This window comes from Schistocerca cancellata, chromosome 9, assembly GCF_023864275.1.
Source record: "Schistocerca cancellata isolate TAMUIC-IGC-003103 chromosome 9, iqSchCanc2.1, whole genome shotgun sequence".
In the NCBI taxonomy this organism is placed as follows: domain Eukaryota; kingdom Metazoa; phylum Arthropoda; class Insecta; order Orthoptera; family Acrididae; genus Schistocerca; species Schistocerca cancellata.
Window position 1 is genome coordinate 89,054,135 of NC_064634.1, and position 24,278 is coordinate 89,078,412.

Sequence of the window (24,278 nt, forward strand, 5' to 3'; positions counted from 1 at the left end):
TGCCGTCAAACGTTCAGTTATCTCTACAAATTTCGTAATGATACTAGTAACATACAGAATTGCAGAGTATTCAAATAGGTACAGATAGATAAAACGTGTAAATGAAACAATAATAAATAATAAATTTACTGTCATAAAACGTATAAGATACTTCTATATTATCTTTTCCACATGGTTCTACACTGTGCAACGAAATGAAACCACCACTTTCTCGAAACTCCATAATAATCTCCCATTACCACACACGTTTAACATTTGCTCCAAAGTTGCGTACAAGATTCCTCTGTAATGGTGCTAAACCGTGGCACCCTTCGACTTCATCCTTGAGATCGCAAGTACTTCAAACAGCAAGGTGTCGACACATGCAAAAATAAACCCACAGTTCAGAGGTTCAGGTAAGCTATAAGGTACGTTAATGATGCAAGATGGGCACCAGATTTCACCAAAATTCTGCCCAACACCAACGTGGACGTGTTACGCGATGGAAAGGTCGTCACAACCTCGGTTACCCAAGTTTCACCACTTCTTTTGACGCCTCTGTGATGGAAGTCAGAACAGCCACATCCAGCTTTGAAATCATGCAGTTCTGTGACGTGTGACCGTGGAAAACATTTCAGACATAAGATCGCTCATATTCGACACGAAGAGGCCTGAAGGTTTGTCATAAAAGCACGTCTGCTCTTATACATTTTGCGATCGAGAACCACAACACGCAGAGCGGTAAGCAACAAGGAGCCGATGTTGACAGCTCTTCACACTGCTGACATCTTCTGACATTTCAGCGCTTGCCTAAGAACCTTTTCGGGGCTGGGCCTTCATTTTACATGGGCACACACTTTTCGAGTGCATCTCGACTCGTGTACAGGTAGGAACTACGATGGACCGTTTAAAACCATACGACGGACTTTGAATGTGATTCGAAGGAGCACAGGCTACTTACGCTTTTTCTGCCGTCTTGTTTTCCAGGCTGCTGTGACGTGATCAAGGGATTGCAACATTAAGATGTTCGTAAATGAAACGCCAAAAGTCTCCTTCGAAGTCTTCTCAGTTCGGCAACAGCCTTTGTTCGACCCACGCAGCATCGTTGATCACGTTATGAATGTTACCTGTCAGAAACGTCGATAGCACTGCAGCATGGCTGCCCTAGCGCCTGATAGTAGGGAATTCCATCCAAGGAGTGTCGAAGGGGTAGCCTAACCCTCAGGTGCTAGAGAAACCGTTAAATTATGTATTAAAATGTTTGTCAAGAACTGAGTGGATATAATTAAAGTGCAACTTCTCGCAGTTATCCAATGTGGCATGTAATTATTGTATTCACTGAAACGTGGTCGATATTCTAATATGTTAATGAGGAACCGATTAGCACAAGAAATTAGTTCCGATTGTGGCCAGCAGTTTCAAATCTGGTGCTGTGAATGCCAGAAAAACACAGAGAAATGTTCCCATCTTTAACAGGGCTCGGGCAGAGAACGTCAAACAAGTGTGAGAAATTCATAATGTTGATTTTCTTAGTAACTACCACTTACACAATTTTTTTAAATATGAACACCGAAGACGTTGAGGAGATGCTGTACAGCGCCAGATTTGATCGTGGTGGACAAAGTTGGAACCAGTTGTTACCAGCGTTAATTGGTTTCTCATTAACGTTTGAGCATATCTACTTAGTTTCACTGCCATACGATAACTGCAGCCCACACTGGATCTCCCTGAATAGCTGCTCTTTTATTATAACAACGCAGTACACTTGTAATATCCTTGGCAAAGACGCATGGGTGACACCGAGTGTGTTGGCGACCTGTGTGGTCTTCGAGGTAACCTTTGCCATTTTATTAACGCACACGTTAATCTCATGCTCCCGCGTCATCACGCCACAGAAGGGTTGAAAACAGGCTGGCAGAAAAAGCGTAAGTACCATGTGCTTCTTCGGATCACGTTCAAAATTCGTAAAATGGTTTTGAATGCTGCCTAGGGTTTCCTATCCGCACACGAGTCAGGCTGCACTCCGAAGGTGTGTGTCCTCGTTCAACGACAATCCATCCCCACAATGTCGTTAGAAAAGCGTTGAAACTTGCGAAGGTGTCAGCAGAGTGGAGAGTTGTCAACATTGATTCCTTGTTGCTCATCGCACTGCGAACTGTTGTTCCCGACCCCGAAATATGTGCGAATAAGCGTCATAGGGAAAAGACTGATTTCTTTGACGTCGTTTATGCCATACTCGGAGACCTTTTCGTGTCTGTTTTGAAGGGCTGTTTGTCTGAAACGTTTTGCACGGCCACCAATCTCACAAAACTACGTGATTTCAACGCTGGGATGAAATGTAGGTAAGAGGGACTGTGACGACATTTCTCTAACATGTTCACGGTGGCACAGCCCAGAATTGGTCCGAAATCTGGTGCCGAAGCGACATCATGAACAAACCTTACAGCTTGGGATAAACCTCTGAGTTATGGATTTACTTTAGCATCTGTCGACACCTTGCTGTGCTGTTTTAAACATGGCTGATCTCGAGTGTGACGTTGCATGGGGCCACGGTTTTGCACCATTGCTGTGGAAGGCTGTAGGCATCTTTGAGCCAATTTTCACACTTAATGCGTCACAATGTCAGCCAATTACAGTTTCCAGAAAAAGTAATTAGTTAATTCTGTTGCCCAGTGTGGTTCGACGTACCGTGGACAGATGTCTGCATGGAAGACGCACATAGGAGGATGTATCCAAGGATATACGGCACTAATAGATACTTTGAGGATAACAGATTGCGTAGGGGTGGATATATCTGCGCAAGGCTTCATATGCAGACTGTACAGTCCAGCGAGCAGTTCTAGGCGCTAGTCTGGAACCGCGCGACCGCTACGGTCGCAGGTTCGAATCCTGCCTCGGGCATGGATGTGTGTGATGTCCTTAGGTTAGTTAGGTTTAAGAAGGTCTAAGTTCTAGGGGACTGATGACCTCAGCAGTTAAGTCCCATAGAGCTCAGAGCCATTTGAACCACTTGTACAGCCAGAATCGGTGGGCTATTGAGGCCAAATTGCCGTAAGGACTGACGCAGCCATTCCACCGTCGTACCAGGGTGAATATATCCGTTTGGTAAAACACCGTCTCTTGCTGGGTGAAGAATTCCGTAATACCTGCTGCACATACTCGTCGACCATTCAAGGCCCTTTTTAATGGTCTGAAGGCTAGATAATCACATAGTGAGAGATCAGGACTATAGATTTGTTGGTCGAATGATTCCCACTGGAGTCAGTGTAACTTCTGACTTACATTTGCAGTGTGGCGACGTGAGTTATCATGAAGCAGTAGCAGCACTTGCCGCACCACTTCACAAAGATGGTTTTCCGTAGACGTGGCCCATACACACTCTTTCTTCTCCGATGTATGTCTACCGCTGTATATCCTTCAGCAACCAAGAAGAGAATAACAACTCGACGGTCCTGTTTGGATGAATTTGGTGATGTAGTCGACATAGTTAAAGGTTTCCGCATCAACCGCACCATCTCGGAAACAAACTGGTACCTTGCCTACATGTCTGTGCTTATGTTCGGTGCTTATGTAGCTGCATCAGAGTCTCGCTACGTAGGATGGGCGCTGTAGCAACGCCCTCAAACGGAAACTCTTTGATTGCTCCTGATACAGAGTGGGACAAATACAAGTGATCGGGAGAACAGAGTTCCATGCTACAAATAAATACGGCAGATGTTGAGAGTGAGCAGAATTCATCTCTTCGTACTTTTGAGCTCTGGTCAGCAGATTGGTGCAAGCGGATCGAAGCTGGACTGTTGGAATTGCTACAGTCTCATCCGGAATGTTCTACTGCAGTTCCTGAAGACTGTGTGGGATGCTGACTTGACGGCTTCCCACACAAAGTAATCGCACATTCAGAGTTCAAAAATGGTTGAAATGGCTCTGAGGCCAATGAGACTTAACATCTGAGGTCATCAGGCCCCTAGACTTAGAACTACTTAAACCTAACTAGCCTAAGGACAGCATACACATCCATGCCCGAGGCAGGATTCGAACCTGCGACCGTAGCTGCAGCGCGGTTCCGGACTAAAGCGCCTAGAACCGCTCGGCCACAACGGCCGGCCCTGAGAGATCAGATGACCTGAGTGACCAGCTAGGGTCTCGACCTAACTGACCTCTGGTAACAGCTCTGTCAGGCGTCAAAGCTGGGCAAATGTGCTCCAAGTTTCGGCCGGCTGAATGGACACTTGCTCCGTATGCATACATTCACTTCCAGTTGTATGTATTTATCCGGGCCAACTTTATTTGTCCCACCCTGTACTACAGGCTGTTAACATGGTCCAGGATTACTGGAAGTCCGTTTCCGTCCTTCGAGCCTTGTGACCGAGTGAGGTAAGACGACTCGTATCCTAGAGTACAACAGTTCGAATCCTCGTCCGACCATCCAGCCTCAGGTTTTCTGTAAATTCACGTAATCGGATAACACCAGCTTTGAAACAGATGTGAATGACTTATTTTCTTAGTTATAGCTTATATCTCTCTCTTAATCACTCCGACGCCGACGAGATCTTAAACTCTCCTCTTCCTTCGTTCTTTCGTAAAAGAAAGAGGACTAAAGCCGGTTAAATAATTTATATATATCCAGAAGCGACTAGCTGACTCGTACATGGATATACAGTTGAGGACGGATAGCATTTCACTTATTTTAGACAATCGGTAACCATAGAGATTATTGTAACATCTCATAAATCTTTAATTTTGATTTTCATATGACTGTGGGCAAAGAATTCACAGCATGTTGCGGTTAATACGTGTTGATTTTGCTCTCAATGAAACTGTTAAGCAAAAGAAGACAACTTACCTCCTTTGAGGTAAGTATTGCTATCACAGCCTACAGTCAGCAAAAGTCTTTTCATCACCCAGAAACAGAAAATTTTGTTGGTGTTATGAAAGAAAAGTTATACTACACTAAAAACTGTTTACAATTAACATCACTATTTTTAAAAAATCGTAATTATGTTCAAATGTAAGATACACCTGTTTAACATTTAGTATTTCAGCAATGTCGATTGAAAGTTTCTCTGGTAGTCGGCTTCGTCCATACGGGTGTACACAGGTCGGGAGATTCTGTGAAGGAACGAGAGAATCTATGTGAAATATTCGGACTATAAATACTTAAAATAGTAATTTGGGATGAAGCAACAAGTTTTGTTGGCTTTATGTTGTGCGTGAAAGAGACGCAGACATATTCCTAGAGAAACTTTTTCTGAAAATGTTTTGCGAATGAATCTGCTTCCAATCCACATTCGTGGTTAGCGAATACCTGTGTCATTAAAAGAAATTACAACGAATTTATTGATCCCTCGCCAACAGTTTTGGGCTTGTGTGTCAGCACTTCATCGTCGACGGTCGTTGAAATTTTCAGCTGCATTCTTTTCCCTAAATATGACGCAAAACTTGCAAACCGTTTGACTCTGAAGATTGTTTACCATATTTATTCCCCTACCTTGACAGCACGATGAACACTAGCTGCTATCAGCTAGTATTATGGAACAAATTTGCTTCTTCCTCTGTCTGTTGTACTGTTACATTTGTAATCTTTAGAAGTCGCTACAGCTCATCTTCACGTAGAAAGATAAGTCGAATAATTTAAGACGCTACACGCAGTATCATGAAGAACAAGCTCTTAAAGTAACAATGTTATTAATACAAACTGTAGTACAAAATCACAGAGCATATGTTACAGCACCGTTGAGCTGCGTTAACATCTTTGGAAATTTGTGGTAAGATTCTATAGGACCAAACTGCTGAGGTCATCGGTCACTTAACTTACACACTACTTAATCTAACATAAACTAACTTACGCTAAGGACAACACACACAGACCCATGCCCGAGGGAGGACTCGAGTCTCCGACAGAGGAAGCCACGCGAACCGTGACAAGACGTTTAGACTGCACGGCTGAGCTGCATTAAAACAGCTGAGAAACGGACGATAATTTACTGCCGACAAGACATGCGTAAGAGGCGTGCGATAAGAATGTTTTCATCGGAACTCCACTAGAGAGGCAGTCAAGCCCGTTATCTGCGGTCACCGCGGTTACGTACACAGCACATAGCAAAGTCACCTGTCCTAGTAGCTGTCTGAGCGTGACGACGGCACTTTATTGCCAGCCACGAGTTTTCACAGTTCATAACGATTCAGCTGATTTCTTCAACGGGGCTTCCCTCTGACAGCTGAGTCATGATGAAAATCAATTGTAGTTTTACGCTTTCCCCTCAATCGAGAAAGCTGTTATGAAATTCAGGATTCTTGAAAGTCAGTATACATTAGAATGGTTTCCTGCGACTGTTGTCAACGTCTACAGTAATTTCACCATTTCAGACTCATGTTTGTGGAACAAAATACGAGGGCAGTTCAATAAGTAATGCAACACATTTTTTTTCTGAAACAAGGGGTTGTTTTATTCAGCATTGAAATACACCAGGTTATTCCCCAATCTTTTAGCTACACAACACTATTTTTCAACGTAATCTCCATTCAATGCTACGGCCTTACGCCACCTTGAAATGAGGGCCTGTATGCCTGCACGGTACCATTCCACTGGTCGATGTCGGAGCCAACGTCGTACTGCATCAATAACTTTTTCTTCATCCGCGTAGTGCCTCCCACGGATTGCGTCCTTCATTGGGCCAAACATACGGAAATCCGACGGTGCGAGATCGGGGCTGAGGAAGAGCAGTCCACTGAAGTTTTGTGAGCTCCTCTCGGGTGCGAAGACTTGTGTGAGGTTTTGCGTTGTCATGAAGAAGGAGAAGTTCGTTCAGATTTTTGTGCCTACGAACACGCTGAAGTCGTTTCTTCAATTTCTGAAGAGTAGCACAATACACTTCAGAGTTGATCGTTTGACCATGGGGAAGGACATCGAACAGAATAACCCCTTCAGCGTCCCAGAAGACTGTAACCATGACTTTACCGGCTGAGGGTATGGCTTTAAACTTTTTCTTGGTAGGGGAGTGGGTGTGGCGCCACTCCATTGATTGCCGTTTTGTTTCAGGTTCGAAGTGATGAACCCATGTTTCATCGCCTGTAACAATCTTTGACAAGAAATTGTCACCCTCAGCCACATGACGAGCAAGCAATTCCGCACAGATGGTTCTCCTTTGCTCTTTATGGTGTTTGGTTAGACAACGAGGGACCCAGCGGGAACAAACCTTTGAATATCCCAACTGGTGAACAATTGTGACAGCACTACCAACAGAGATGTCAAGTTGAGCACTGAGTTGTTTGATGGTGATCCGTCGATCATCTCGAACGAGTGTGTTCGCACGCTCCGCCATTGCAGGAGTCACAGCTGTGCACGGCCGGCCCGCACGCGGGAGATCAGACAGTCTTTCTTGACCTTGCGGCGATGATGACACACGCTTTGCCCAACGACTCACCGTGCGTTTGTCCACTGCCAGATCACCGTAGACATTCTGCAAGCGCCTATGAATATCTGAGACGCCCTGGTTTTCCGCCAAAAGAAACTCGATCACTGCCCGTTGTTTGCAACGCACATCCGTTACAGACGCCATTTTAACAGCTCCGTACAGCGCTGCCACCTGTCGGAAGTCAATGAAACTATACGAGACGAAGCGGGAATGTTTGAAAATATTCCACAAGAAATTTACGGTTTTTTCAACCAAAATTGGCCGAGAAAAAAAATGTGTTGCATTACTTATTGAACTGCCCTCGTACTTAGTAACAGCCATTTGATCCAAAACCATAGGTTCGCTCTGGAGGAGAAGTAAGATTTTCCTCTCATCCTTGATGCAGCATATCTGTCAATTTTTCACGATCTCGTCTTCTGCTTCAACAGAGAGCCTGTTGTAAAAATGTGTGTGGGTGGGGGGGGGGGGCAGGGAGGACGCGGGATTCTGTGTAAACGTTAAGGTTTTCCGTTTTGTCCTACAGCATACCGTACGGAACCCAACAAGGTCAATGAACTGCTGTGTCAGGTACTCTGAAATAGTCGTGAATGAGGTACCTGTAGTCTGCATTCCAGTAGCCGAAAATTCCAGTTCTCCATAGCTGAAAGGAAACTCTTACTTGGAACTGCAAGACTGTGAGGAAGTAGCTACCGAAATCATTTAACCAATGTTTGAGGAAAAAATGCATACACACAGATTTTCTTTTTGTCACACAAACACTAAGATTTCATCTAATTGGATTTCCCTGCACCCGTCAATACTCAGAAGCAAGAAACTTTTGAAAGTTACTAGGGGCGTTCAATAAGTAATGCTCTTTTAGCTAAAAAAACCCTACTTTTTAACATAATCTCCGTTCATTGCGACGGCCTTACGTTACCTTACTGGGAGGGCCTGTATACCGGCGTGGTACCACTCTATTGGCCGACGTCGGACCCAGCTCTTACGGTATCAATAACCTCCCGGTCAGCTGTGTACTGTTTCCCACGGAGTGCCTCACACTTTGGCCCGAACAGGCGGAAGTCGGAAGGTGCGAGATCCGCGCTGTGGGGTACATGAGGAAGAAAAGTCCAGTGAAGTTCTCCGAGCTCCCCTCAGGTGCGCACCGTTGTATGAGTCCAGCTGTGCAGGGAGGTGTTTCATGGTTACCCACCGATCATTGTTCACTGCCGGGTCACCGTAAACGTTCTGCGGTGCTGTGGTTCTCCGCCAACGGAAACTCAATAGCAGCTCCCTTCATGGAATGCACCTCCGTTTCATATGCAATTATGAAGGCTACGCATGCCGCTTCCGCCCATCAGAACTTCATGAAACTATAGGAGCAGAAACGAGAATATTCCACGATGTCCCGCAACAATCTGCGCATTTTTTTCAGACGGAATTAGCGTGAAAAGAAAACGTGTTGCATTACCTATTGAACGCACCTCGTTGTACGTTAATTGGACATTCTGTATTAAACATCTCACTGACCGATTGCAGCATACTGTCACTGAACAATGTGACGGGTTTGCTTATAATAATACCCTCTCTCCGTACACTAGATACTCCACTCACTTCTTACCCGCCACCGTACCTAACTTTATGCCCGAAAAGCATAACTCTTGCAGCATAGAAGTTCAAATAACTCTTCTAGTCGCAGGCCGCGGTGGCCGTGCGGTTCTAGGCACTTCAGTCCGGAACCGCGTGACTGATACGGTCGCAGGTTCGAATCCTGCCTCGGGCATGGGTGTGTGTGATGTCCTTAGGTTAGTTAGGTTTAAGTAGTTCTAAGTTCTAGGGGACTGATGACATCAGATGTTGAGTCCCATAGTGCTCAGAGCCATTTGAACCAACTTTTCTAGTCGAGCTTATAACTCCACTCTAATTTATTCTGTAGTAGATCTTCACAAACATGATATTTACATTTGGTTTCTCGTTTTCACTATATATAGCTTCTCTTACACAGAATTTTAATTGGTGATTGTCTTCTGAACGATACCTTCGATCGTCGCTGTACATTTACTAATAAATTAATTCATCAGATAATATGGTACGTCTTCATCTTTTTATAGCTATAGCATCGTGCTGTAGTATACAGATACTCATATCTGAATGGCAGCTTATCTCACGCTATTTACAAAATCCTACGCCAAAATTTACAACCCTTAAAATTGTAAAACACTAACACAATACTAAAGGATTTTCCATACTATGTTTTTTCACTACAGTACAATAACTATTTAAACTACTAAGTAGTTTCAAGTTTAAGCACATCTGACATTTTTGAAAAACGTCAGTAACTTGCAAAAAATTAAACATAGCTCTACGGAACTGCTACACAATATTTTTGTACCAAAACACACATACTATTAAAACGTCAAACTCATATCGTCGAGTCTCATCTATGTAGTGTGTAAAATATCGATTTATTTTGGAATTTTTATCCTACTGAAATTCAGACTCGAGAATAAGTACGTTTATACGTTTCTGAACCATTTTTGTAACATATTAGAAGATTTTAGGTTGCCATATTTTTCTGTATGCAGTTGCACAGTACCAAGTTGGTATTCCGAGGCCAGCAGCTCGGACGTTTGGCTTAGTTGAGGAGAACGAAGGGAGGGCGCAGCAAATTTGTTTCGCTCCGGACTCCGGCGGTAGCTCTCATATTTGCAGCGCACGTGTCTCCCATCACCATATATTTAATGTTGTGACAAAGATTTGGAACAAAGTAAATGTTTACTCTTGGTAGCAAGTGAAACAGTAGCTGAAATGCCGGCCGGGTGGCCGAGCGGTTCTAGGCCCTGCAGCCTGGAACCACGCGACAGCTACGGTCGCAGGTTCGAATCCCGCCTCAGACATGGATGTGTGTGATGTCCTTAGATTAGTTAGGTTTAAGTAGTTCTAAGTTCTATGGGGCTGATGACCTGAGAAGTTAAGTCCCATAGTGCTCAGAGCCATTTGAACCATTTTTGAGTAGCTGAAATCATGATTTAGACACATTTTTAACTTTGTTGTAACCAAACATTTTCAAACAAATCTCGACAACGGAATTTCCTGCTCATTCTACATTAACATATCAGCAGGAAATATTGGAGTTAAAAATTTCAGTTTAAAGGTTTTGCTTTTTAAATAAATACGGAACTTGAAAAATTAGAAGATTTACATAAAAATTACAAGATTTACATAAACAAATATTTACATGATGTCTTTAACAAAAGCATTACTGTCCGTTATCTTTCAGAGAAGATGGTGCAGCTTCTATTTGTTTCTCATATTTTAGAAATTTTTCTACCAGTCAGTTCCTGAAAGAAGAACTGTTGCTTAGCGCAACACTGTACATTCACTGTGCGTAAGGGACAGTTGGTGGCGTCCTTTCAAACGCTCTTTTAACTGTCCAAAGGAAACAGGAGTAGTCACTGTGGTTAGAGTTCTTTCCGCCATCAGCTGATAGGGGGAGAACTACTGAAGTGAGACGACATCAGGCATCTGTTCTCTGAACGACATTTAGACTACATACCTACAGTCTCTGTAGACTGATTCGGGAAATTTGTTTCTTTTATTAATAAGCACAGTAGCTTGTCAGACGCGGAGGAGGTAATGATGGCCAGTAGTGACCACTTTTAAATACAGCAATGTACGTGATAGACACAGGAAACACACACACAAACACACACCCAGAAATGATGTTAGTAGCATTAAAGAAGATTGCTCCCTCCTTCCTTACAGATTAATTGAGAGTACGCCTCTGTTCTGACAATCAAGTTCGAAACAGAGTATGTCATAAAGAAACAGTAGCTTATAATAAGTTAGTGTGGTCACCTGTGTAAAGCAATATATGGCCCCAGCAGGAAATTTTAGAAAGCTGAAACAGACAGGTAGTTTCATATCCGCTTTAGAAAATATCGTAACGACAGTGCTACATAGACAGGTTTTGCTTCTCATCTAAAAAAAAAAAAAAACTACTGACGGAAAGTATGATGCATACATCAGCATTTGGAATGTACATTATTGTATGACTAAAGCCCACCATTATGACACACTGGAAGATTTTTAGTAATTAGAAAAAGATACTGTGCCTGTCTTATTCATGTTTCAAGTGCATCATATTATTCCACGTTCTTTTGGCTTCAAAACAATACTTTTTAACATAGTCTCCGGTCAATGCGACGGCCTTACGCCACCTTACTGGGGGGGGGGGGGGGCCTGTATATCTGCGTGGTATCACTCTACTGGTTGACCGAGCGAGATGGCGCAGTGGTTAGACACTGGACTCGCATTCGGGAGGACGACGGTTCAATCCCACGACCGGCCATCCTGATTTAGGTATTCCGTGATTTCCCTAAATCGCTCCAGGAAAATGCCGGGATGGTTCCTTTCAAAAGGGCACGGCAAACTTCCTTCCCTAATTCGATGAAACCGATGACCACGTTGTGTGGTCTCCTTCCCCAAAACAACCCAACCCAACTCTATTGGTTGACTTCGGAGCCAACGCCTTACTGTATCAATAACCTCCCCATCAGCTATGTACTGCTGCCCTCGGAGTGGCTCGCTCTTTGCGCCAAACAGGCGGAAGTCGGAAGGTGCGAGATCAGGGGTGTAACGTGCATGAGGAAGAAAAGTCCAATGAAGTTTTCTGAGCTCCCCTCAGTTGTGCAAACTTGTGTGAGTCCTGCTGTGCAGGGAGAGGTTTGTGAGCCATCGATCACTGTTCACTGCCGGGTCCCTGCAGACATTCTGCAACCGTCTATGAATGCCTGCGATGCTCTGGTTCTCCGCCAATAGAAACTCAATGGCAGCTCTCTTCCTGGAACGCACCCCTGTGACCTAAGCCAGTTTGAAGGCTACGTACAGTGATTCTACCTGTGGTGCACGTTGCAACCGCGTAAGTAATGAGCAGCTCTTAGTGGCTCGCCATCACAATTTTTTATCTTAAATGCCTTCGTGACTAATCCTCTTTTGGCTTAATTATTATTTTATAATGACATATAAGTACTGCCAGTCTTTCACGATGATTCTGTACATATAATCCGTATCATCCTTTTTAGTCATAATTCTGTGGCCATGTTATAGACCATTCTTTGATTTAAATTCTGAGGAAGACACTCCTAGCGGTGTTGAAACCCGGTTAATTCGTTAAAAACAGTAACCGAGGGCTGTTATCTTTCAATTTCATCCTTGTTTTTAATTTAATTTAAATGCAAAAGAAATTTAATGTGTCCCACAAAAATATTGTGATGATTCAGGTAATTCTAACTGTATGCAGTTTATATGTAAAGAAAACTCTTTGGTCTGGCACGAAAAGTTTTACCTGTGAAAAGTTTGTTAAGGAGGGAGTGGCAAATGAAAGAAGTCAGTCGATGGTGCGACTTGGTAATGTGATGATGGATAAAAGAGGTGTGCTGTTTCATTAGTGGAAAAAATGATAATTTCTAGGAAAGGGAGGTAATTTTCTGTGATGATAGCTAGAAGGTTTTACGTCGTGGAGAAAATTACGCTGATGACGAGGAGGAAGCAATTTGATGATGCAGAAACGAGCAGAGAGCAAAGTTTCCACAAGCCTATCTTTGTAGCATTTTTCACAGTAAGATACTAATTTTGAATAAGATATAACTTCTGAAAGTATCAGCAAAGAAGGGGGAAACGCAAGCGGGAAGGAGTGCGGGGAAGAAGCCAACACTGGCAGAAGTGCAACCCTTCCGCAAATTTCTGCATATTTCAATGCTGGACCATCAATAAGTGTCAGCGTGCAAATCATTCAAGGAAACATAATCGATATGGGCTTTCTGAGTGAAAGGTCCACTCGTGTACCATTGATGACTGCACGACACAAACCTTTTTGAATCATCTGGACCGCCACTGGACTGTTGATGACTGGAAACATGTTGCGAGGTCGGACGATTCTCGTTTTCAAATTGTCTCGAGCGGATGGACGTGTATGGATAAGGAGACTAGCTCATGAATCCATGTACTCTGCATATCAGCAGGGGACTGTTTACACTGGTGGGGGGTCTGTAACAGTATGAGGTGTGAGCAGCTGGAATGATATGGCGGCTCTGATACGTGTAGATACAACTCTGACCGGTGAAACGTACGTAAGCACCCTGTCTGATCACATGCATCCGTTCATGTCCTTTGTGCATTCCGACGGACTTGGGCAATTCCAACAGAACGATGCGACTCCCCACATGTCCATATTGCTACAGAGTGGCTCCAGGAATACTCTTCTGAGTTTCAACACACCTGCTGGCCACCAAACTCTCCAGACATGAACATTATTGAGTATAAATGGGATGCCTTGCAACGTGCTGTTCAGAAGAGACCACCAACCCCCCCGTGCTTTTACGGACTTATGGACGGCCCTGCAGGAGTCGTGGTATCAGTTCCCTCCAGCACTGCCTCAGACATCAGTCGTGTCCATACCACGTCCTGTTGCGGCACTTCTGCGTGCTCGCGGGGCCTACATCTTATAAGACAGGTGTACCAGTTTCTTTGGCTCTTCAGTGGACATGTATATGCCGAAGAATATATGTAGAATATTCGTTCAGAATATATTTATCTGGAAAAGATTTATTAAACAACCCAACATGGCAAGTAGCATTGAAGCAGGCATTTATCAGACACTCTACATTAATGTAGCGGAAGTCTTAGCTTATTACTTCATCATGTATGACTGAATTTGGTGTTAACACATGTGTACGTTTTGCTATTTGGGAGGGAGGGCGGAAATTCGAAAAAAATATGCGGTTTTCGATAAATCGAAGTCCTCCTTAATAATGTACAAGAATAAGAGTGGAGTTTCTATTTGAAATTTGTTTGTATGTGTTGTCGGTGTAACATTGTTTCACTGTTTTTGGAAATTCAACCCATAAGGGGGCGAAATAGGGATCAGATGATTTATGAAAATATTTCAGTATGAAAGCATTTATAAAGCTAAATCTATGAAAACCTGAATTTTGCATCTCAGTCAATACAAAAAGTAAATGGTTAACTGACTCTGGAAATTCAACTCCTGTGGGGGTTAGTTTTCATGGAAATATTTCATTACGCAGGCATTTCTGAAGCTAAGGCTATGAATTTTCGTATTTGGCTTCTCAGTCAGAAAGAAACAAGCATTTCAGTGTTTTTAAAATTCAACCCCTGAGAGGGGTGAAACTTAGTATGAAAATATTTCTTTCGAAAGCATTTTGAAAGCTAAATCCTTGAAAGTTGTTTCCAGAATGAGATTTTCACTCTGCAGCGGAGTGTGCGCTGATATGAAACTTCTTTCTTTCTTTGGGGAGTGCTAGTTTTGCAAGGTTCGCAGGAGAGCTTCTGTAAAGTTTTGAAATTAGGAGACGAGGTACTGGCAGAAGTAAGGCTGTGAGGACGGGGTGTGAGTCGTGCTTGGGTAGCTTAGTTGGTAAAGCACTTGCCTGCGAAAGGCAAAGGTCCCGAGTTCGAGTCTCGGTCCGGTACACAGTTTTAATCTGCCAGGAAGTTTCACATAGAAAGTTGTTGTTTACCTTCTCGATTAGAAATGAAAAATACTTGTTTCACTCTTTTTGAAAATTAAACCCTTACGGGGGATGAAATATTGCCAGACTGATTCACTGACTCAACATCGCCCATCATCCAAACAGCTAAGGATAGAAAGTTGAAATTTGTGAGGGTGTGACCCTTATACTGAAGGTATCGTTTAAGAAGGGATCGTTCGAAATTACACTCCGAACGCGGTGAAACAGCAGATGATAGGCTTTTTGAAAATGCGTCACTATAAGGAAATTTTGAAGCTTGAAATACGAAAACTGATATTAGGTCCCTCAGTCAGATATAAAGAAAAAAATACGTGTTCAGTGAAACTACCGGGCAGATTAAAACAGTGTGCCGGACCGAGACTCGAATTCGGTTCAGTGTTTCGTGAATCCAGCCGTTAAGAGGTTGAAACAGCGAGTGAAAGTGTTTCGAAAATAGATCACTACTGAAGAAGTACTAAAGCATTCTAAACCTACATATATGAAAATTAGCAAAATTAGTATTTAACCACTCGGTTATAAGTAAAAAAAGTGGTGTTTCCGTGATTTTGGAAATTCAACCCATATTTGGTGAAATATGGATTGAAACCTATGAGAAAATATTCAGCTACGTTAAAAAACTTTTAAAGCTAAAACTATGATAACTGGTATTTCAGTTATCGGTTAGGTATATTAAGAAATATGTGTTAGAGGATAGGATTTTCTATAGAAATATCTCCATAAGAGATGGTATTTTAATTCTCGGTTAATTATAAAGAAATATGTGTTAGAAGATAATACTTTCCATCAAAATATCTCCACAACAACGCAAAGGCATGGTTAGCAAAAACCGTGGACTCCATCTATCAGATTCCCCTTTTGTTCAAAAGCACATTCGGAGAAGACCATTCTTCTATAGCCTTAATTAGGGTGAATAGTTTGGAAGGTGTTCTATTTGTGATCAACAAAAAAATAGAAAAGTCAATGCAGCCATTTATTTTACGCGAGCGAAGCAGCGGTCGCACCTCTAATCATTCACTAATGCACACGAATCTACGATTCACGTCTATGGCGTTTCACTTGTGACTGTGACTACAAGATTTCAGATTTGTGGTAATCACAGATATAATTTCCTTGTTGATTACATTTGAGTTGGGATGGTTCCACATTCGATATTCATGCTGTTTCAACCAGAACTGTACGAAAATTTTTATCCACGCTGTTTCAGTTGCCATTTCGCGAAATTAGCTAGTCATGGTGTTTCAGCTCGGGTCGTGCGAAATTCGTTATTCATGCTACCTCAACCGCTATCAAATGTTGCCACTCATCGTGAGTTTCACGCGAGGCAATTCTGTCTCCTTTACTATCCACTTGGAGATATCTCCACACTGTACGCTTCCACACTGCCCACTATCTCCTGAAATTAAATTGACTATACATAAAACCATTATTTTGTTTGTGTAATCTAATACCTGAAAAGACTGAAGGTACAGAGTTTCATAATATAGCATGGGATAACTATACTTTTGCAAATCTGAAAATCAAGATAGGTGCCATTCTTACTTTTGACACTGTAGGAGGTTTTGAAATTTTCATCTTCCTTGGAAATATTGGGCAATAAATGAACAATTCTTAAACACTTTACAGTACAACTCTATAAAGTGGCTAACTGACTAACTCCGTTCGATCCAGACCTCGAAATGCGTAACGGTATCGGCTGACCGCCTTGTCATCTTCGGCCGATAGGAGTCACTTCATGCGGATGTTGAGAGGTACGTTGTAATAACTAAACCTTTTCGCGGAATACAATTGGCGAAAAGTATTCAACACTCTCGTCCTAATTGTACGCTTCTCATTAGAATCCGAGTTGGCAGCGAAGCGTTTTTGCGACTGAATTAGTCAGCACGTGTCGTAAAATCTATGTTTTTTACTTTCACGTTCAACAATAGCATATACATTAGTTTATTCCTGCATCACCAAAAAATTAGTAGCGGGCTTTGAGATTTGCAGCGGTTGAGATTTAGTTAGGTTAGGCTTGCTCTTTGAGTACCCTTCAAGGGTTTAGCACAGTTTATATGTAGTTAAATTAATAGCTTCAGAGTCAGATAGCGCACCACAAATATCTAGCGTATAGTACTAAAGGAGCTCAACCCTCGGAAGTTACTTATAATCAAGAACCCGCAGAGAAACCTCATGTCTGCCGGAACTCGGATACAGAACGGCAAGTGGCCAAAGAGCCACAATGACGATCAGTCACAAGCCCGTCGCAATTTAGACGCTGAGCGTCAAGTGTCTCTTAAAGCTTACAAGATTCTTGAAGATTCACAATGTCGACGTCATTTAAAGGCTGTACGACAAACAGAGAGTCGCACCTTCAGATGTGGAACGTGGGAGGTTATGGTGAGGCTGAATTTGATTATAAATTAGTCATCATTATGTGATGTATCAAGAATGTAGGCACCATAATGCCTTAATATGGAAGGGAGAAACGGTTGGTGTGTGTTGTTCTGGTAGCAAAACCTCACATCCCGTACTAGATGAGCCAGAGAAACCCCTTAAAACTCTACATCTGCTCAAAAGTAATGAATCGAGGCACTTTTTAAAATATAGTTGGAGAATATAGAGCATGCTTTCACATTCGACATACAGTAAAATAACAGGTACACATTCATTATGTACCTACATACCGGCACTTCACACACACACACATATATATATACACTCCTGGAAATGGACAAAAGAACACATTGACACCGGTGTGTCAGACCCACCATACTTGTTCCGGACACTGCGAGAGGGCTGTACAAGCAATGACCACACGCACGGCACAGCGGACACACCAAGAACCGCGGTGTTGGCCGTCGAATGGCGCTAGCTGCGCAGTATTTGTGCACCGCCGCCGTCAGTGTCAGCCAGTTTGCCGTGGCATACGGAGCTCCATCGCAGTCTTTAACACTGGTAGCATGCCGCGACAGCGTGGACGTGAACCGTATGTGCAGTTGACGGACTTTGGGCGAGGGCGTATAGTGGGCATGCGGGAGGCCGGGTGGACGTACCGCCGAATTGCTCAACACGTGGGGCGTGAGGTCTCCACAGTACATCGATGTTGTCGCCAGTGGTCGGCGGAAGGTGCACGTGCCCGTCGACCTGGGACCGGACCGCAGCGACGCACGGATGCACGCCAAGACCGTAGGATCCTACGCAGTGCCGTAGGGGACCGCACCGCCACTTCCCAGCAAATTAGGGACACTGTTGCTCCGGGGGTATCGGCGAGGACCATTCGCAACCGTCTCCATGAAGCTGGGCTACGGTCCCGCACACCGTTAGGCCGTCTTCCGCTCACGCCCCAACATCGTGCAGCCCGCCTCCAGTGGTGTCGCGACAGGCGTGAATGGAGGGACGAATGGAGACGTGTCGTCTTCAGCGATGAGAGTCGCTTCTGCCTTGGTGCCAATGATGGTCGAATGCGTGTTTGGCGCCGTGCAGGTGAGCGCCACAATCAGGACTGCATACGACCGAGGCACACAGGGCCAACACCCGGCATCATGGTGTGGGGAGCGATCTCCTACACTGGCCGTACACCACTGGTGATCGTCGAGGGGACACTGAATAGTGCACGGTACATCTAAACCGTCATCGAACCCATCGTTCTACCATTCCTAGACCGGCAAGGGAACTTGCTGTTCCAACAGGACAATGCACGTCCGCATGTATCCCGTGCCACCCAACGTGCTCTAGAAGGTGTAAGTCAACTACCCTGGCCAGCAAGATCTCCGGATCTGTCCCCCATTGAGCATGTTTGGGACTGGATGAAGCGTCGTCTCACGCGGTCTGCACGTCCAACACGAACGCTGGTCCAACTGAGGCGCCAGGTGGAAATGGCATGGCAAGCCGTTCCACAGGACTACATCCAGCATCTCTACGATCGTCTCCATGGGAGAATAGCAGCCTGCATTGCTGCGAAAGGTGGATATACACTGTACTAGTGCCGACATTGTGCATGCTCTGTTGCCTGTGTCTATGTGCCTATGTGTGATCATGTGATGTATCTGACCCCAGGAATGTGTCACTAAAGTTTCCCCTTCCTGGGACAATGAATTCACGGTGTTCTTATTTCAATTTCCAGGAGTATATATATATATATATATATATATATATATATATATATATGTGTGTGTGTGTGTGTGTGTGTGTGTGTGGGTGGGTGGGTGTGGGTGTGGGTGTGTGTGTGTATGTCTACAGCACTATATACGCAGACATCTAGAAAAATTGCTGGTATACTTACTCACCATCACTAATTATAACAAAAGTACCGATATCCCAGCGAAGCTTCAGGTAACAGGAAGTAAATAAGATATTTGAAAATTTTTGGAAATTGATTGTTAATCTCCGAAGGCACAGATCTAATAGAGTACCAGAAACCATCATGACATCCAATCATCCAGCACCCAATACGTTGCAAAATGCATGGAAGCCGTAGCAGTATTACCCATGAGCTCATAATGTGCTGACGGTTGGGACCGTGATCCATGGCACGTGAGGGACTGTTAGGAGCAAGACTGCTGCTTCTTTAAAATTCAGTATATTATTGAATTTTGAAATTTAGCTGAAAAAACAGTTTCCAGAAGTACAATACAGGAACTGATCACATTGTCAACAGCAAAAGCACAACATTTATTGGTGAGTGCCTAATACCCTCAAGGACCAGAGGACAATAACAAAACAACGCGTGCGTTGGCACTAAGGCCTAAGTCAAATATGTGATACACTTGCAGGTGCTTCTCTCCTTTTATCTGGCCAGAATGGGAACACGAAACTGGTCAGTCAGACGGTGCATGTATGGAGCAACTAGAAAAGGTTGTTACACGTTCATTATCGAAGTACGTTGCTGCACGTTCTCAATGCGGTTTGTTTATGAGCCAAGCCGCACACACTGAGTAATCTGGTGCCTGTTGTATTGTGGAATCTGGAGGCATGAAGCTATGGCAGCGATTACTGTGTGGGACACACGGAGTGGGTTCTGGTTGTGATGTATGTATGCTGCAGATAGAAGCAGGTACTGTGATTTGGTGTGCTATTACCGCCATTTTCTAGTTAAAATTGACAGACTGTATTCCGACAGAGCCTAGTCAAAACTTGTTCACGGATGTTGTCATACATTGTCTGTTTGTCTCATTCATAGTAGTGGCTAATTCTACCTTAGACTGCTCCTATGAATCTCACTGCTCACTACATTTTGTTGGCTAAAGACAAACTTTCTATGAGTACACATTGTTGATGCACAGCTGGCTTCTTAGACTTGTAGATAGTACTGCTATACTGTTTGGCTGTTTTCTGTTTCGAATGCTGAATTGTTTCACGGTAGTCTGTGACATTTCCTTATAGTTTTATGATCTAGAATCTACTGAAATCCGTATGTCAAAGTAAATCCTGACAAGGTACCGATGTGTTTATGAATTGTTATTATGAACTTGTGTTTCTTTACAGTACAGTGAAATTGAAGTTTTGAAGGATTTTAAACTAAATTAACAGTTGTCATTTTAAGCAATTCTGTCAGAGAGTGTTTTTTAAACACTTAATTTTTTAAGAAACTAGTAAAAATATGAAGTATTTGTTGCACAATGCTAATGCTTAAGTTCTTGCGCTGGGAAATGATTTAGAATTTTATTGAATCAGTGTGTTTAAAACGATTTGCTGTTCGCAATTTAAGTGTTCCATCAAAACTACTGATCTTGACATACATTACTAACAAGTGAGTAAATGTTCAGTTGTTAGCCTGAGCACAATCAATCGATTTCACCCTTTTAAACTGCCCATCCAAACCATGCTGCTAACTTTTGGTAGCAGAGTTTGGTTGATTCATTGAGTGTGGCTTGATACTTTGTATTGCTTGCATTAAGGTAATAACAATGTTGAAAGATAGAGGCTAAAACCATTGCTCATGAGCTGGTAGGGCAAGTATGTGAAAATAGTCACTTGCCTGTTGTGGACAAATTACTGAACCCAATGAGGTAAGTTTGGCTGCTCCTGTAATTAGAGCTGCGTTTGATGAAATAACACAGTTCCCAAAGACTAAGTGCAGTTGGACAGCTAATGAAATACAGGGGTTTCGCAGAAGAGTTTTTGTGAAGTTTGGAAGGTAGGAGACGAGATACTGACAGAACTGAAGCTTTTAGGACGGGTAGTGAGTCGTGCATGGGTAGCTCAGTTGGTAGTGAACTTGCCCGGGCAAGGCAAAGGTTCCGAGTTCGAGTCTCGGTCCGACACACAGTTTTAATCTGTCGAGAAATTTCAGGTTTAGCTTAGTTCCCAAAAGTGTGTGCTGGTGTGGCTCGTGACGACGTCAGGTTGGCACTGATTAACCGTGTGTCGTATCCAGAGATCTCAATGCGTGAGGTGTAGAGGCGACACAGCTGGCTGTTGCTACGACTACCGCAGCGTAGTAGGAGTGGGGTCCTTGTTATGTACGCATACTCACACGGCTAGAGGTGCCGGATGACTGGCGTGAAGAAATAACATTATAATCTTGAATAAGCTCTGAAGAAATATTTTCTCCCTATATATTATTAAAATACTCGCATCCACCGATGTTATATAAAACATTTATTCCCCCCTTACTAATTTTTTAAACAATTTAGGATTGCTTGAATTATTGTGGTTTTTGAGTAAGAGCTCCACTAATGTAGAAAAAAATTTGTTCAGGGTGTGGCATGCCACACACTAAAAGACTGCTCATTATTCCCTATCAAACATCTTTCACTTGGTATACCTACAAACCGAGCTTCCGGCCTCCAAACTTCTGAGCATCATTGCAACTTCTGAATTAACGGAAGCGCTCCTTTAATTCGTTCTAAAACACACCACCCCTTCTTTAGGACAGTCTGACATCCACCTACAGATGACGGTGAGTCATACAGAAGCAAAGGCAGGAAACCTTTTGCCGAATGGCTATTTCTCTCCACACATGGTGCACTTAAAACTCCATTAGATAATGAAGTTGTCAGCTGCTGTGTGAAGAGTGCAGACATAGTGAGCAAGAGAGACGGAGATAAGCACGTGGAGCGAAGCGGAAGGTCGGGTTTGATATCTAGAACCAGTGCAATGTCAGCCGCGCCCACTTACTGGTGAGTTCAGACAGGCGTGAGATCTCGCTAGAAGCAGGAGCTACACAACGGCTACCGCCGAGGTCCGTGAATAGATCGATTTTTGTTTATTTCTCAGCCGATTTTAAAAATTCAGGCACCTAGTGTAATCTACGTGAAAGGGCTATTTATAGAAATCGTTTTCTAATTGACACAAGAAAATTTTTAATCTATTTTGTTTAAAACCTTTCACTTAATATCATGCACTGTGCATCATATGTGAGATTGTTTTTGCCATAAATAATTACATAAGCAATGGTATCTGCAGGAATTTTAGTATGAAAAGTTTTATTTTTGTTTCTTTAGCGGCAACTACATACTCTTTATAACATAAATTGGGTAGTTCCTTACGAAATTATATGGATTTATAGAAACATCGCCTTTCAATTGCGTAATTTGTTTAAATTCAGGAAAGTATCGTAAGCCTTCATGTAATTGTCTGGTGGAGCTAAGGTCGATATATCTTGCGGAAGGGCTTAATTTCTTCCTCTCTTCAGAGGAATTGTGCATAGCTTAACATAATCAAATAATGACGAATCAACAACTTATTATTTTTTCGATTTTTCTGAAATGTAACAAGTATAAATTTAGACACATCAAATTCTGCTGAGATATATAAATTTGTAATATCTGACTAAAAATTCTGTTCACTACTCAATGCAGCAACTTAGACAATTTGTTGTTTGTAAGAAGATATCGGGATTTTTGGATTTTTCAGTATATTTTCTCGCTGCTGCAGTTCGCAATTTGGCTCATATTTAACAATAGGTACAAGAATTTCCATAGATTCTACAACAATCCTACCTAAATTTTATTTTAATTTAAAAGTAGGACTCATTTGTCTCGCTATGTCGCATATCTCGCGATGGAAGCCTCGAGACTGTTCTCACTAATGATGGTTTTTTGGTTTGTTGTACATAAATTTTTAATCTGTCTGACCGTATTTTGTACAAAGAACTTAGCAACGTCAATTTCATTGCAATATTAACAATAAACACTGACATTGCTCACCACCACCAGCAGCAGTTCAAAAATGGCTCTGAGCAATATGCGATTTAACTTCTGAGGTCATCTGTCGCCAAGAAATTAGAACTAATTAAACCTAACTAACCTAAGGACCTCACACACATCCATGCCCAAAACAGGATTCGAAGAATATGGATTTATAGAAACATCGCCTTTCAATTGCGTAATTTGTTTAAATTCAGGAAAGTATCGTAAGCCTTCATGTAATTGTCTGGTGGAGCTAAGGTCGATATATCTTGCGGAAGGGCTTAATTTCTTCCTCTCTTCAGAGGAATTGTGCATAGCTTAACATAATCAAATAATGACGAATCAACAACTTATTATTTTTTCGATTTTTCTGAAATGTAACAAGTATAAATTTAGACACATCAAATTCTGCTGAGATATATAAATTTGTAATATCTGACTAAAAATTCTGTTCACTACTCAATGCAGCAACTTAGACAATTTGTTGTTTGTAAGAAGATATCGGGATTTTTGGATTTTTCAGTATATTTTCTCGCTGCTGCAGTTCGCAATTTGGCTCATATTTAACAATAGGTACAAGAATTTCCATAGATTCTACAACAATCCTACCTAACTTTTATTTTAATTTAAAAGTAGGACTCATTTGTCTCGCTATGTCGCATATCTCGCGATGGAAGCCTCGAGACTGTTCTCACTAATGATGGTTTTTTGGTTTGTTGTACATAAATTTTTAATCTGTCTGACCGTATTTTGTACAAAGAACTTAGCAACGTCAATTTCATTGCAATATTAACAATAAACACTGACATTGCTCACCACCACCAGCAGCAGTTCAAAAATGGCTCTGAGCAATATGCGATTTAACTTCTGAGGTCATCTGTCGCCAAGAAATTAGAACTAATTAAACCTAACTAACCTAAGGACCTCACACACATCCATGCCCAAAACAGGATTCGAACCTGCTACCGTAGCGGTCGCTCGGCTCCAGACTGTAGCGCATAGAACCGCGCGGCCACTCCGGCCGGTGCAGCAGCAGTGAACAAGTGTATTCGCCCGTGCGGTTTTCGTACTATTACTACTTCACTGTGTAGAGTATCTCGAGTGGTCCATCGTTCGTGCTTTCCACCATAATTATTTTACCATCACTATGATCTAAGGCAGTATCTTTCTAGTAAACAAAATTGTCTGGATCATAAAGTCTACTTAAATTTCGTATAAAATTCATCATCAGTGGCGGCCAAACA